Source organism: Myotis yumanensis, unplaced genomic scaffold, assembly GCF_028538775.1.
Source record: "Myotis yumanensis isolate MYYU_CA2020_CCGP unplaced genomic scaffold, mMyoYum1.0.hap1 SCAF_6, whole genome shotgun sequence".
NCBI classification, from domain to species: Eukaryota; Metazoa; Chordata; class Mammalia; order Chiroptera; family Vespertilionidae; genus Myotis; species Myotis yumanensis.
The window spans coordinates 46587639-46593638 of NW_027223757.1; positions in this window are offsets into that span (position 1 = coordinate 46587639).

Here is a 6000-nt window from a genome sequence, read left to right on the forward strand (position 1 = left end):
TTGCATATGCTTATAATGATCACCCTTAGAGGCATTAAGTTCTTGTGAACATGATTACTCTCCTCAGAGATAAATCATGCAGAAGTTCATCGCCACTGTCCTTCAGGCTCACACTGCTCTGCCTGCTAGGTCTTTATTTAGCCAGCAATGCTGATAAAAAGTATTACTGACTTTTCAGAGAGAAGCCCCAGGGAATTCAGCTTGATCTTTCGTGTGTGGAAGAATCTATACCACATCCACCTACGTTTCTAAAGCTGTCCCTGCTGGGTCAGGAGACCTACCTGTTCAGATTCCAGAAAAAAACAACAAACCAAAAAACAAAGTTCTAAAACAGGAGGACAGAGTGTGGACAGAATCCAGTTTTTATTAGTCTCCATGAGCCCTGGAGTCAAACCCATGTCAATCGATGCTTATAAGATTTGCTCAATTAGTTTTCCTGAGAATTCTAATAAGTGCATTTCAAATGCTCTTCTTTTGCAAAGTTACTGAATTCAATTACAATTCATCCAGAAAAACAACAGCTCTCCCAAAGGTACTGACTTTTTTTTTTTTTAAGAATTGGCCTTTGCTATAGCTGTTCCCAGAATATCCTATGCTAATTTTCTAACCCAGCTGGCAGCAATGGCTTAAATAACAATGTAGAAACCATTATGTTAGCTCAGGAAAAAAAATTAGATATAGGTAGAAAATTAGACAGGGAGATGGATGTAGTTTTTTCATTAATCAACTAATAATGAGGGAACGATGGCATCATGTGATAGACTCAGACTCTGGAGTCAGATTGCTGGATTGAGTCTCAACTTTCCTTCTTACTTGTGTGGCCTTGGGCAAGTTTTGTCTCACCTTCCCCCAGCTCTGTCCTAGTGCTGTGGATTAACTAAATCATAAAGGATCTAGAGCAGAATTAGCTCTTTCTCTCATGAATCTTATAGTAAGAGATTAGCTGTTAGACTTCAATACTAGAATGTTAGCTCTGGAAAAAAGGCTAGGATGCCCAGTCTAATCATTTTACTTTATAGTTGAGTAGGCTTGAAGAAATGCCAGAGTCCAGGTTCCATCATCAGAGGACTGAGGTTTGGGGGAGGGCCCCCAGGTAAGTCTAACGTGCGGCCAGGGATGAGAACTGTGATTGAAAGTGACTGAAATCTGTTCTCTAATATCCTACATCTGAATGGAACATTCTTCCCTCTCAACCCTCCTCCCAACATGTCCGTACAGTTGTCAAGAAAATTGTTCCTACTATGTCAAAGCAGAGCAACACAAACATATAATTAGCATACTGATAGCTACTATTTATTCCTGTGAAACCTTTTTCTTTCCCAGCTTAAAAATAGTCATTTGTTTTAAAATGGCTTGTGGGAAAAGGCCAGCATTGCTAGAGGTTGAGGTGAAAGTAATTTGTATCAATCTGAACCTTAGAGAACCTGGACTAATCCAGTAACGTTACTTTGGACAGTAACAATTTTCTGCCATCTAGTGGAGGATTCAAAGAATAAACCATGTCTTTATTTTTAGAAAATTAACATTATCACACTATAATTTTTAAGTCTCCTGCTACTGACAGGAAATGTTTTTGTGTGAGTGTCAGAGCCCTGGCCGAGCTCTGGTGCTCTGAGTTGTTCTGAGTGGCTGCGAGTCCATGTATTCTTCTAAATTCTCCAACTCGAGCCCTAGCCGGTTTGGCTCAGTGGATAGAGCGTCAGCCTGCAGACTGAAGGGTCCCAGGTTCGATTCCAGTCAAGGGCATGTACCTTGGTTGCGGGCACATCCCCAGTAGGGAGTGTGCAGGAGGCAGCTGATCGATGTTTCTCTCTCATTGATGTTTCTAACTCTCTATCCCTCTCCCTTCCTCTCTGTAAAAAATCAATAAAATATATTTTAAAAAAATAAATAAATTCTCCCATTCGACTACGCCAGGGCTGGTTCCTGCCGAACCCTGCCCACTGTACAACTGTGGGGAACTTAGTTCAAGTTCCTCCTTTATCCTCTGCTCATTAGTAACAGGTGTTGGGTTCGAGCCCCCCTGCTTGGGGCTGGACCTCCCAGGATGCCAGGTCTTAGATGGAGAAGCCATGAGAGGTTGTGGGTGTATAAGAATGAGTCTTTATTGCTGAAGCCAGTGGCCACATAGCCATCAGGCAGGAACAGTCCTCACAGCAAAGTCCATACAGGCAGGCGGCCGGACACCGGCTGGTGAACATATATCTTTCCCATAAAGCAGCATCCGTCTCTGTACCCTCAGCTATTACCTGAGCAGCCACACGCGGCCGGACCTAGCCTCACTGCCTCACATTGTAGCGGCACCTAAGCTCTCCCGCCCAGCTGCTCTCTAGCAGACTTCTTTACACACTCCATCCTAGCTGCTCTCTCTCCATACTCCAGCAGACTTCTTCTCACTCCCGCCTCAGCCAACTAGACTGGTCAGTAACCTACTTTTATACCATTTAGACGAAGAAGGCTTTGTGCCAAAAGTTACATCAATCATATCGGCTACAGAAGGGCACAGTGTACTGGGTGTCCTTGCACCCGCTCCGGGTATCTTGGCCTGATTAGGATTCCCAGGCTCAGAGTCCTTGAACAACCCATTGAGGCACATGCCCAGAGCGGCCTCGGGCCATTCTGCTGTATTGATAACAAGGCCTCTGTGCTCCCACCGGCCTTGACTATCCAGGGACCTGGCATGGTTCCCACAGTAAGACAACTAGTATTCCACAAGCTATGTCTCAAATGTACTCTTCCTTTTATTTGTTTTTAAATCATTATTGTTGAAAGTATTACAGATGTTCCCTTTTTCCTCCATTGACTCCCTCCAAGTCCTCCCTCCCCCAGGTCTTCACTGCCCTGCTGTCTGTGTCCATAGGCTATGTATATATGCATATAAATTCTTTGGTTAATCTCTTCCCACTGTCCTTCCCCCCTTCCCTCTGAGATTTATCAGTCTGTTCCATGTTTCTATGTCTTTTTCTATGTCTTTGAATCTATTTTGTTTATGTTTACTTTGTTCATTAGATTCCACATATGAGTGAGATCATGTGATACTTGTCTTTCTCTGACCAGCCTTTCTTGTTTAGCATAATACTCTCTAGGTCCTTTCATGCGGTTTCAAAGGGTAAGAGATCCTTCTTTTCAAATGTGCTCTTCCTTTTTTGATTTATTTGACTTATTTTTTGTTGTAAAAATGTCATTGTATTCTGTTATTTTTCTTAAAGTTGTCAAGAAATTTGTGAACCCACAAAGTATAAATGCAAATGTGATCAATTCCTAAAAGTTTGCATACATACAGGCCTGTGACATACATAAATGTGTTTATATTTGGCTCTTTTAAAAACGTTTTATTTGAAATGCTGGAGGCACTCAAGGTTAAGAGCCTGAAAGGCAAAGCCAAACCTTGGATTTTTCCTTGTACTATGTGTGGGAACTTGGAGAACTTAGCTTCTTTCCCCATTTGATAGTGATAAAACCTGCCTCATAGAGCTGTTGGAGGGGTTAAATCCAGGCAAAACACTTAGTGTTTAATGTATTAATGGTAAAAATATTAATTACCATTGTTGTTGTTTACATGTGTATCAGTATTTACTAATATGAGGAAGGAGTTCAGAAGTGGCTTCTGAGATTCAATTCAATTTAAAAATCAACAAGCATTTATTTAAGCTACTTTTATACTCAACATCATGGGAAATTCAAAGCTGAATAAGACATGCCCTGTTTTTGAGTAATTGTTCTCATAAATTATTGGGGGAGAATTTGCTATAATTCAAAGCAAAGATAATGTGTGAGACCAGAGTTATCATAAACAAAGTGCAGATAAGGGCAAGGCTGTTTTTCAGCTGGAGTAATTGACTTATGAGTTGTAACTGAAATAATGGGTACATTTTCATGGAAATTAAATGGCATAAGTGGAGATGGTAGGGAGGACTCCACCAGGAGGTATTTTAAGCAAAGGAATCAGGTCGGAAAAAATCTAGGATTTATTTATTTTGGATGCAATGAGTAATAAGATCTTGCTAAAGCATACAATTTCTTCCTTCTTTCACCTAACATTTATCTAAGCATCTGCTCTGTGCCAGGCGCTGTTCTATGTAGTGCATAGTGAGTAGAATAGACAAAGACTCTGTTCCCAAGGATATCTATTTCAATGCGGGAGGAATATGGAGAGAGATGACTGGGAAGAGAGGGCAGGGCTAGATTTTGGGGGGGGGACCTAATGGAGAACCCACAGAGGCTGCTGAGTGAGATGGAGCTATGATCAGGCACTACCTAAGAAATACTTATCTGGTGGAGGAAGTGTGAAGGATAGATAAAAGGATCCTAGGCCTTGCAGGCATAGAAAATATTTCAGCAGGAGGTAATGAATCCAGGTGAGAGGTAATGAAGCCTTAAAACTGTGAAAGTGAAAAGGGAGAGACAGACTTAAAACACATCCAACAGGCATAGAGCAGTGCTTGGTACCAGCAGGAAGTGGGCATGTGGGAAATGATGATGCTAGGCTTGCTGCATAGACAGGAAGCAAGTGTATCCAGTGAATTGTTAGCAAAGCTGGAAGCATAGACTCCCAAGTCAGACCCACCTGTATGGTAATAACTCAAAGCAACCATTTTATCTCTTTAAACCTGAATTTCCTTATTAGCACAATGGGAATAATTAAAAGCACCACTTTATTAGGTTAGTGTGGAAAATAAGGACAAATGCTAGTTCTTATATTACTAGGGACGTGGTGAGCTCTCGACCCTCGAGGCTGAGCTTTGAGGCTGTATTGGGGAATGTAGAGAAGGTAAGACAGTCACATACACTACCTGCATTTAGAGTTAGATGTATTTGGAGGAGAGGTGGCTCCCACCTTAAGGTTGGCAATTATTCACAATAAGATAATTAGCTGAGAATTTTTCAACAATTACTCCACATTAGAAAATGGACCACAAGCTCTAGCTGGTTTGGCTCAGTGGTTAGAGTGTTGGCCTGTGGACTGCCCGGGTTTGATTCCAGTCAGGGCACAAGCCCAGGTTGAGGGCTCAATCACCAGTAGGAAGCATGCAGGAGGCAGCTGATCAATGATTCTCTCTCATCGTTGATGTTTCTATCTCTCCCTCTCCCTTTCTCTCTGAAATCAATAAAAATATATTTTACAAAAAGAAAATGAACCACAAATTGCCAGTTATAAAAATAGTCATGGGGATATAAAGTACAGCATAGTGAATATATTGTAATAACTATGTATGGTGGCAGATGAGTACTAGACTTATTGAAATGATTACTTTGTAAGGTATATAAATGTCTAATGACTATGTTGTACACCAGAGACTAATAAAATATTGTATGCCAACTGTAATTGAAAAATAAATTAAAAAATATTTACAACTTAAAAAAAAAAAAGAAACCACAAATTAAAGAACCATATTTTGCATTTGGGAGTCAAAATAGTTCTGTTTTTTGCTATTATTCTCCTCATAAACTGGCAAAGGCTTCATTTCAGCAGATAGAAATGCACCTCTTAGGAGGGATAAAGAGAGATTTTATGAAGAAACTAAAAATGTGAATTATACTGACGTTTCAATACCCGAGTGTTTACTTCCCCCGATCCCAGGACCTGTCTCTGAATATATGCTGGCTGTAGACGTTCATCCCATCCTGAGAAGCCACATTGGGAGTTCAGTACAGAGTCACCAGGCAGCAGAATTATGGGTGCTGGTTAAAGACCAGGCTATGTAGATTTAAAACATGTGCCTAGATGTTTACTTTTTGGAATTCCTTCTAGAGTAATTATGTGAATAGTCTGAATTTATGTCCAGAGGGAAATAATGCAAATTAAGAGAAAGAGGACACTGAAGTAGGAGAGGTGAAATTGTCAAGAAAAGGGGAAGCTTAATGAGGAGGAACAGAGAAACGCTGTACCCTGGAAGGACTGAGGCAGCCCATGGATGCTGTTCCGGTGTGATAAGAGAATTTAAGATGCCCAAAGCTACGCATACTCAGCAATAGGTTGAGGGAAAATTGCATTTTTGA